The sequence below is a fragment of the Leptinotarsa decemlineata genome, unplaced genomic scaffold (assembly GCF_025532065.1).
Source record: "Leptinotarsa decemlineata unplaced genomic scaffold, Ldec_3_MD MMD2_tig00001719_RagTag_RagTag, whole genome shotgun sequence".
Lineage (NCBI taxonomy): Eukaryota > Metazoa > Arthropoda > Insecta > Coleoptera > Chrysomelidae > Leptinotarsa > Leptinotarsa decemlineata.
This window is the reverse complement of record NW_027412569.1, coordinates 605,084-615,150: the sequence shown is the minus strand read 5'-3', so window position 1 is coordinate 615,150 and position 10,067 is coordinate 605,084. Positions and strand designations below refer to the sequence as shown.

General features: G+C 34.7%; 1 long non-coding RNA gene across 1 annotated transcript; it reads right to left on the bottom strand.

Annotated features, from left to right (window-relative positions):
• Positions 1–2,060: 2,060 nt before the first annotated feature.
• On the bottom strand, positions 2,061–7,588 carry LOC141482646 (uncharacterized). Its single transcript, XR_012465637.1, has 3 exons — positions 3,521–7,588; positions 2,651–3,390; positions 2,061–2,579 (listed from the first exon to the last, which is right to left on the bottom strand). It is a non-coding gene; the product is annotated as an uncharacterized lncRNA (long non-coding RNA).
• Positions 7,589–10,067: the final 2,479 nt, after the last annotated feature.

The window sequence follows — 10,067 nt, the reverse complement described above, 5'->3', positions numbered from 1 at the left end:
ATGAAATTGGGCCACTCTGTAGGATCCCCATTAAAATTCGGCAAGTCTTTCGGAACACTCTGTCAAGTCAAAATTTTCTTTATGTCATTATTGTCAATTGATTGACTAGTTTCTCGTGAATTGAAATTTTTCCTAACGTCATTTTGACAGTTGTTTGCATTTTTAGGAGTAGGATATATTTCTGCGTTTGACAATGTAGAAAATGGTTCACATACCTGAGAACAGCAAGGCGTGCAATTTTTTGTGTCATTATTACCATTCCAAGTGAACTCGTTTACCCATTTTTGAACATTCGAACCATTGTTAATCACTGACCCTGATCCACATGATGGAGACTCATCTTCCACTGATACATCCGAAGATTCATATTCTATTTGTGACAACTTGAAGGCTAATTGTAAGTCGAGAATCTCTTGTTCTTTCTTCAATAATTTCTGCTCCAATTCTTTCTTCTTGATTTCTGTCTGAATCATCAATTCTTTTTTGACTTTTTCTGAACGGGCGCTACTAGTTTTGGACTTAATCGATTTCTTTTCTTGAATGGAACCCTGCCGTGACATTTTCTTCTTGCTGTCTGCATGTGAGTACTTACAAGTGGAGTTTTTGTCATCAATGTCATTACCTTGCTCCAACTGTAAGCCACGGGAAGAAATGTTGTCTTGTTCCCTTTCACTACTGATAGAAATCGGTTCCTTTTCCCGTTTTTCCGCTAATCTCTCGCTTCTTCGATTTTTTGACATGTCTCAATAGGTTGATTCGGTAAAGGCGTAGAAGGACCAATTAATGTTGTATTTTACCTGGAATATCTAAGTTAAATCCGGCTCGAAGGACCAATTAATGTTGTATTTTACCTGGAATATCTAAGTTAAATCCGGTCTCGAAGAACGAAATATTGAAATTCAATGTCAGTCAAAAAAGTTTTTTTTATTCTCTTTGTTTTAGTTACAACAACTGAACATCAAACTAAATATAATTATATACAGGGTAAATGAGAGAGTAAACAAATAATAATGAATATAAATACTGAACACGTCTTTTGAATTGATTATTTATTTCTGATCAAATAATGTTTAAGCACCTTTTAACTTGCTAGGAACCGTATAATAAATAATAAGACCTCAGACTAGTTTAAAATTTTGAGGATTATCATTCGCATGCGAACAACAATTGGGTTGGTTAACGGAATAGACCCACTTAAACAGTGTTTTATTGAAAAACATTTTTTTTTTGGTTAAGTGGCTGCTGTTTTCATATTCTTACCTTTCTGTATATTTGAAATGGTGGCTAAGGATGATGTGCTGATTTTTTTTTTCGTTTCAGAATCCAAGTGATGTTCCGGAAATTATGGATAAACAAAAGCAGACTGCAGAACTTGATGGACGATAGTGATTTTTTTAATGTTATTTACCAGAATGGCATCTAGTTTTGAAAACTTCATTTGTGTAAAATGACTAATAAATTAATTCATTTTCTTGTGTGAGTTGTAATGTTGTTTATAGGCTTCGATTTCATTTTATTTGTTAATTTGCAATTTGTCAAGAATATGTCCCTTTTTTATATATGTTTTCTTATTGAATATTTATTTATGTTATTAGTATAACTGTATAATCTCTCAAAAGTGTGCATTTGATATTCAAGCAGAGATTAGCAGAGAAAATTTAGTTCTCTATTACGTTTTGTTTTTTATCACATGCTTTTTCAGGATAATATTTATGATTTGCAATTGCTTCAAATAAACCAATCATAATATGCAATGTATTATTTAGTTTCTTCCCTTATCACTTATAGCTGTTCATATTATAGATGAGATACTTTGGATTCAAGTAACTAAATACATCCAAACGAGAGGGACAGTTTATAAACAGAAACATAAGTTCATCTCTGATGAAGTAAATGAATTTATTTGATTTATATAAATAGAAGCGTTCCAATGAAAAATGCTTTTCTTCAAAGGAAAACAATTAATATCTCATACGGAGACATTTAAATAATGTTCCAAGTAAAAACATCAATCTTTAAAAACCCAAAACAGTTTTGCTTCGAGATAAATTTTGCTCAGACTAAAGAATGCATATTTACTTCTCTTGATCTAATGTGATGATTTCTATTGAAATGTATGCACAATCTTGGTGGAATATTTTTTTTTACTTAAAAGAACCATTTATTCAGTCCATTTGAAATAATGATTCAAATTTAACTTGAGAGAATATGTTTCTCACTTAAAAAAAATATTTCTTCGTGAATATAGGAGAGCAAGATTTCTTTAAATCGAGATAATTTTCTTCACTTTGAGAATTTTATTTTTACTGTGTATCTAACCAGTTTAAAGGTTTTCAATTCACACCATAATACTTCAGTTTATTGATTGAAGTTTTCCTATTGATTGTTTCAAAGGCACGCTTGAAATCTAGAAATATAGCAACAATATATTCTTTCCTATCAATACTTTTTTTTTCACTCTGTAACTGTTAGTTGTAACGCTGATTCGCATGAGTGACCTGTAATATTCTGATGTCAAATTAGAAATCCTCTTCCTCCTAGTGAAGAAATTCAGTAAACTGATGTGCTACTTCCATATTCTGCAAACCAAATAATTTCAAAGTCCAGCAGAGCTTCCATAAAACTTCCAAATTTTTGATTTTGCACCTACCTTGGTTCTGGAACAGCATTAAACCCAGCCCTGCTAATCCATGTCAAACTCATGAACTTGTCTGCTCTTCTGTTAGTCAGTACATGAGTATAATTTTGCGAAATGATCATTTCAATTGAGCAATCCTTCCATGTATGATCTGAAAAATGTTTCCTGTGACAGAAGGCTATAAGACTTCCTTTTTTTATGTACACGTTTTTTTGGTCCATGAATTTCTTTTTGTATTTTTCTTTTCCTGGATTTAACGCGATCTGCGATATTTGGAATGAACACCCTCTCCATCTCTTCGACCTCTGATGGTTCCGAAGTTGATATTCCATCGGTCGAATTCATTAGGGCAATCTTCTTCAATATGGAGGCCCTATTTCGTTCATATTGCTCCCTTTTCAACATTTTCTCATCCAGAACTGGATCGGGACTACTATAATTTTCGTCACACTCTATTATATCATAGTAACTCTTATTTCGATGTTGTTCAATTTGTTGAGAACAAGTGACATCAGTTGGTGTGCACTTCACTATTTCTGAGAGTCCAGAGTCATTCAAACTCTTATCAGATAGTAAAGGTTGAAAAAATTCATTCAGCAGGGACCAAAGAGAAACACTGGTTGAATCGTCTTCAATGGGTTGATCTTTGTCTAGCAGTTCCTGCCATTCATGTTGTTGTTTCGAATTCCTGTTATCCATATCTGTGGAATTCATGAATTGAAGAAAGTCATCAAACATCGTCACGGATTCCTCTGAAAATCAATGATAATAACATGAGAAACCACGAGTTGGCTGAGAGATAAATCAATAACAATAACATACAAAATCTACTCAAAAATATTTTGAGTCATCTGTATATTTGTACCAAATAAAATAACTCACCTTTCATTTTTGGAAGTTTCAATGAATTTACTTTGACTTTCATTTTTGTTCTTCTACCACTTTGTATCAGCTCGACTTTGAAATGAATGACTGCCACATATGAGACTGTTTATATATTACTTTGGAGATTCCTTCAGGTATCTAAAATTTGATAAAATTATTAGGTATATTATAGGTATACATATATACAATTAGTTTCAGGAACTTACTGTATCGATATGGTGATAATAATAATATTTATTCATCCATGTTACATACAAAATAGAATTAACATCTTGAAGGTAATGATGAATAAATTGCAAATCCATTGAGGGTTTAACCTTGTGTGTGGTTAAATTAAAAAATACAAATAATTAAATAATGTAACATATAACACAATCACAATTACTTAGGTGAAACAATTTCTTGTAATAGCTAAAAAATAAAATATAATAAAATATCAATGTCATACATTCCCGCATTGATAGTCAAAATCAAAGGTTACAAAAAAGATAAGAATCAAACAACCATATACAGACAGATCACGGAAGTTCTGTAACAAATTACAGAATTAACTGTCTTAAACAAATTTATTTCTAACAATATTTCACTATCACAACTTAATTTATTTACAACTCTTAGCAACTAACGCTTAATTTATTTCCACTATTTGAATTCCTTGTTTAACCGCTCGATTCACTTTCTGAACTCAACTGCCCTCTCTGGACGAGAAGCCGGCCTTATATATCGGTAACGATCGTTCTAGAATTCTATAGTCGTTTCGTTACTCAACTAGAGTTCAATCGGCAGTTGCCAACTTCATTCCTTTTGCGGTGATGTCATGTGTTTGTTCGCTGACCGACATATCGGTCAGGGGTGGCTTCAGGATTTGTTCTTGTTTCGTCAATTCGTGATTCGTCAGCTGCCCCAAAATTTCTTGTTTCGTCACCTGTACCTTTTGACCTTTTCGTAGGTAATAATTTATTCCGCATTCGTCGACTGGGACTATTAGGGCTATAAAAGTCCCTAAACCTAAATTCTTTTTAATGCTTGTTTACAATAATATTATATTAATCAATAATCTACACTAATATTATAAAGAGGAAAGATTTGATTTTTTGTTTGAATTGAATAGGCTCCGAAACTACTGGAACTAGAACTACCTAGCCTAGCGCAGGTGCAAAGATGAGGTGACGAAACAAGAACACCTTAAGCAGGTGTATTTTGCAGTTGACGAAACAAGAATAAAATGGGTCATAACAGGTAAAATTTCTCTAGGTGACGAAACACGAATTGACGAAACAAGAAACTACCTCAACTGGGACTACTAGGGCCATAAAAGTCCGTAAACCTAAATTCTTTTTAATGCTCATTTATAATAATATTATATTAATCAATAATCTACACTAATATTATAAAGAGGAAATATTTGATTTTTTGTTTGAAGAAGGTGAATGAGGTGACGAAACAAGAACACCTTAAGCAGGTATATTTTGCAGTTGACGAAACAAAAATAAAATGGGTCATAACTGGTAAAATATCCCTAGGTGACGAAATACGAATTGACGAAACAAGAAACTACCAGCTTCAGATTCGTTACAATACCATCTCATCCCACCGGTTCGGATCGCACTTGAGTGAGAACTGTAGAGGGGCAGGAACCATAGAAACAAACCTTGGAAGTATAGGCGCTGGCAGAATTACCAGGTTTTTTGATCACTGGCAATATTCAACCACTTGACAAATTTGTTCTCAGAAGGGTGCAAGGGTATGAACTCCTATTTAGTCAGAAACCAAAACAAACAATTTTTTTCTTATCGTTTCCCAGAACTCTCTGAGACCATTAGCGAACTGCTAGAAATTGAGGTTATCGTTGAATCAAAAAACTGATTGTTTACGGAGAAAACCAAACAGAAACAACAGATTGGTTTTAAATTTGGAAGATCTATCAATCTATTTTCGACAGTTTCCTATTACAAAATGAGAGACTAGAACTAACTGTATGTAAACAGTTTTTTCCTTTAGTTTTTTGCAAAATTGATTGGTACTGTTATTTCAATCTGCCAAGCAATAAAACGTAACTGGTGACATATCATAATATTAGCAAGAAAGAAATTTCAAAAATTAAAAATAACATTGTCCTATTTGCCTCTCACATGAATGAAAAATGATACAAATTTGTTTCATAGCACAAATATCCCGAATCGGAGTATATGGATGCCACCACTTTGAACTGGAAGAATAACTAGACCACTCAACAGGACTATTTTCGATGAAACTAAGGCCTTTTTGGTCTTTTCTTTTCTAACCTAACTCAACCCCACAAATGTGCCATTGCTCCAATATGTTGGTGCATATATTGAATTGCATCCAGAAATTAAACGTGTGAGCGAATCGCAGAATATTCATTTAAGGGTTTATAAAACTTGAGCTTGGTATATAAATATTGAACATCAAAACTCTATGCACTCGAATGTCATCTTTTTTATTGTTTCCGTGATTTGTTTCACTAATCTGAACAAGAAACGGGAAAAATGTAAAAATGAATAAGCACATTTATGTCTTATCAAAATCAAATCATCATCATCACCATGGTTGCCGTTCTACTTCGAATATCGACACAAACGAGTATTTTCTACTACCACCGGAATCAAGCAATTCTGAAAATTCGATTGATCTCAGAAGCAAAGCACCATTATCGCACCATTAAGCACCATTATCGTTGCATAATATAGACTAGGTACTTCTCTCATTTTAATATACTTTAGTCGTTTTCCATCCTAATTATCTCCTAAAGCCTATATACTAAGTGATTTCTCTCTTAATCAGTAATATTGTTCAATAAATTGAGAAATCTGTAGAGAATGAAATGCTTTTTTTTAACTTGCAATACCTACTCGTTGAATGAAAATTGATTGAAGTCAAAAATTACTCACACCCCAATTTTTGAATATGGGGCTTTACTAAGAGAACTGTAAAGTGGCAAATTTGAATTTTGCAGTTCGGGGAAATCATAATTATTTCCCGAAATTTCTCACTGTTCCAAAATATCAGAAAATTTGCGAAAAATGTTTCGAGAACTTTAATGTTATCGATTAATGAAAAAATATTAGTATTTTGCAGAATACGACGGATACTTTTGAATATATCGAAATAATGTAGTTATTCTTCATTTCCAGAGCAAATACACTGCAAATTTTCAATTCTGTAGGTATAAAAATATGAGTACATATCTGTACAAGGAGTACCTGAAACTAATTATCTATGTACGGCTCACTTTATACCTAAAGTGGGCCGCAGAGACCCACACCCCAAATCGGTACGACCAATCAGCCTTACATTCTTCCTGCTGAAAGGACTTGAGAGGATACTGGACGGACATACCACCAGTATGCTCATCAAACCGGCAAATCGACAGATTCAGCATTAAACAACCTCGTTGAGAAAATATCCCAATCCTTTGACAACAAGGAGATTGCGGTTGCTGTATTTCTTGATATTGGATTGTCTTTGGCTAGGAAGGGTATAGAATCGACCATAACTGGCTAGATCTATGCCATGCTAGTAAACAGAACTGCAACTACGACTCTCCAAGGCGAGGCTATCATATTCAGGGTCACCAGGGGCTGCTCTTAAGGTGGGGTACTATATCCTCTTCTGTGGTCGCTTCTGGTGGATAGTCTGCTTGATGCCCTCGACAGAAGAAAAGTTTATCTGCAAGCTTATGCAGATGACCTTATCATCCTGGCAAGGTCCACATCGGGAGGGGTTGCTTGTAATATACTCCAAAGCCGTTGGACGTTGTTCACAGTTGGTGCCCGAGGGAGCAGATGTTTGTCAACCCCAGCAAAACTGTGTTAATCCCCTTCACCAAAAGAAGAAAATTGGACGATCTAACGTCACTTTCCCTCAATGGTGTGGTCATTCCATTTGGAACGGAGGTGAAATATCTTGGCATTGTCCTTGATAAAAGACTCACCTGGAACGCTCACTTGGAAAAAGTTTCACACAAAGCCAGACTGTCTCTATGGACATGTCGAAGGATTTGTGATAAAACTTCGGGTTCAGGTCCCATACAAATCCATTGGATTTATGTGATCATTGTTAGACCAATGATTACTTATGGTGTAATTGCTTGGTGGCCGAAGGCTTTACAGAACACGGCCCAAGCGAAGCTCTCTGGCTTACAGAGACATGCTTGTCTGGCCTGTGTGGTGCCATCAGTACCACACCGTCAGCGGCCATGGAGATCCTTCTAGATCTACCTCCTCTCCATATTTTTCTGGTAAGAGAGGCTAGATGGACTGCATACAGACTTGTGCACATTGTCAATTGCACAAATCAATTCAATGCAGAGTGCTACAAATTGTTGGTTGACATTGGAAGTCACAGCATTCTGGGAATGACCTTCGACTTTATGCCTCCAACTGTCAACTATGAACTGCCTTATAAAGTACTATCCCTAAGTAGAAAGGACCGGATTCTCCGGGACAAGGAAATATTAAGAGCAGATAGTTGTTGGTTCACAGATGGATCAAAAACATCTTTCGGTTCTGGTGCAGACCTAGGGCAGAGTTATCTACCTGCCTAGGAACATATGCGACTGTATTTCAAGCGGAAATGTACGCAATTGAACTGTGTGCGGAGAGATTGGATAAATCCAACCTCACTCACAAGTCAATAAAAATATTCTCGGACAGATTTAACTTCTGAGCCAGCAAAGGTCGAAGAAGTTGGAAGTGTGTTCGTTCTAAATATCGCAGAGCGCATTGAATTTAGGAAAAGAAAACTCTCCATTCATGATGAATCGCCACCAATTAAAATTGGTACCTCCGCTAAACATTTTTGGAAAATTTCCCTATATTTAACACGCTACTGGGATCCATGTTGTTTTCAACCCTCTTCTCATTGTATATCAACGACTTATTTGAAAAACCAAGAGTCCAATATATTACACTGCAAATTTTCAATTATATAGGTATAAAAATATGAGTTCACAACAGTACATTAAGTACCTGAAATCTATGAACGAGTACCTATCAATTAAATTATTTGGTACCTGTATGAATCTTCAAAGTAATATAAACAGTCTCATAGTTAAAAGCCATTACTTCCAAAATATGGCTTTCATACCATATTTACTCTGGCAATAAAAACAGTTCATTGACACACTACCCAATATTGAAACATGCGGACTTCCACAAACCCCGCCCTTATTAGATGCAATTACCTTATAATTAACGATGACAACCCACCCTCCCGATGAATTGGTACCTCTGCTAAACATTACAACTGACAAAAATACTGTCTCGTTTTCCCCGTGTGTTTACCAATAATTAACTATACCAAAAATAATCAAACTTGACTTCATTTGACTTCAAATACAACACACATTTTAACTATTATTCAAATGTCTATCGCCTTACTAGATCGCTTCGCGTACCGCACTGTAACTTCCACTTGACTGTCTCGATGGGCAAGTGGATGGCACATTTCTCGGGATTCCATCGAAGTCGGTGGAATACTCGTCAGGAATTCCGTCGATACTGCTACAATTAGAAACACAATTTTATTGTTATGCATAATTATTTAATTGAAATATGAAAACGTTTACGTGAACAGGAAAAGAAAATGAAAATCATAAAAATAAAAGAACACAAGAAATATTCAAGAATATTTCATATATTTGTGATGTGATGGATGAGATAGGTTAAAATAAAAACATGAGTAGGGTAGGTATCAAAATTGAAACTTAATAAAAACACCGAAATGAATGTTATTTGAGAATAAATACAAATAGAAGATTAAATGTTGGACAGGATATAGAAAATTAAGTGAATGACAGGTAATGCGACTCAAATACGCATAAGAACCTTAACGATAAAATTTTTCTGTGGACGATTTTATTCAATCTTATGTACAGTAAAGAACAAAAAAATGAATCATAAAATCAATATTTTGATGCATGTATTGAAATTGCAACCAGAAGTTGAATTTTTAGGGAAATTATCATCTGAATATTTGTATACTGTGATCACGTCTACCTGAATTGAAATTTAGGGTTGCACCGAATATACAAACCCAATAAATCAGGAAAAATATCTTTTTCTCAAGATTCACGATCTAAATGACATTGTATTATTATAGTACTGCTAGTTTCATTTCACAATTGGTGATCTGCATTCATTCGCTTTCCACTGCAGTTATTAGTTTGACATACGCTTTCACGCAATGCTATGAATAATGTTACGTTTTTCCCCGTGGGTTGACCAATAATTGACTATACTGACTAATCAAACTTATCTTTATTTCACTTTAAATACAACAAACACTTCAACTAAACCTGCAACTATTATTTGAATGTCTATCGCCTTACTAAATCACTTCGCGTACCGCACTGTAATGTCCACTTGACTGTGTCGTGGACAGCCTTTAAATATCGTAATCGCATGCTGTAGAAATTTTGCTAAAGTTCCGTCGAAATCGGTAGCATTACTCTTGCTGCTTTTATTCTGGGGCCACACTAACGGCTAACGTCAATGCTCATTATCGCGATTATTATCGCGAT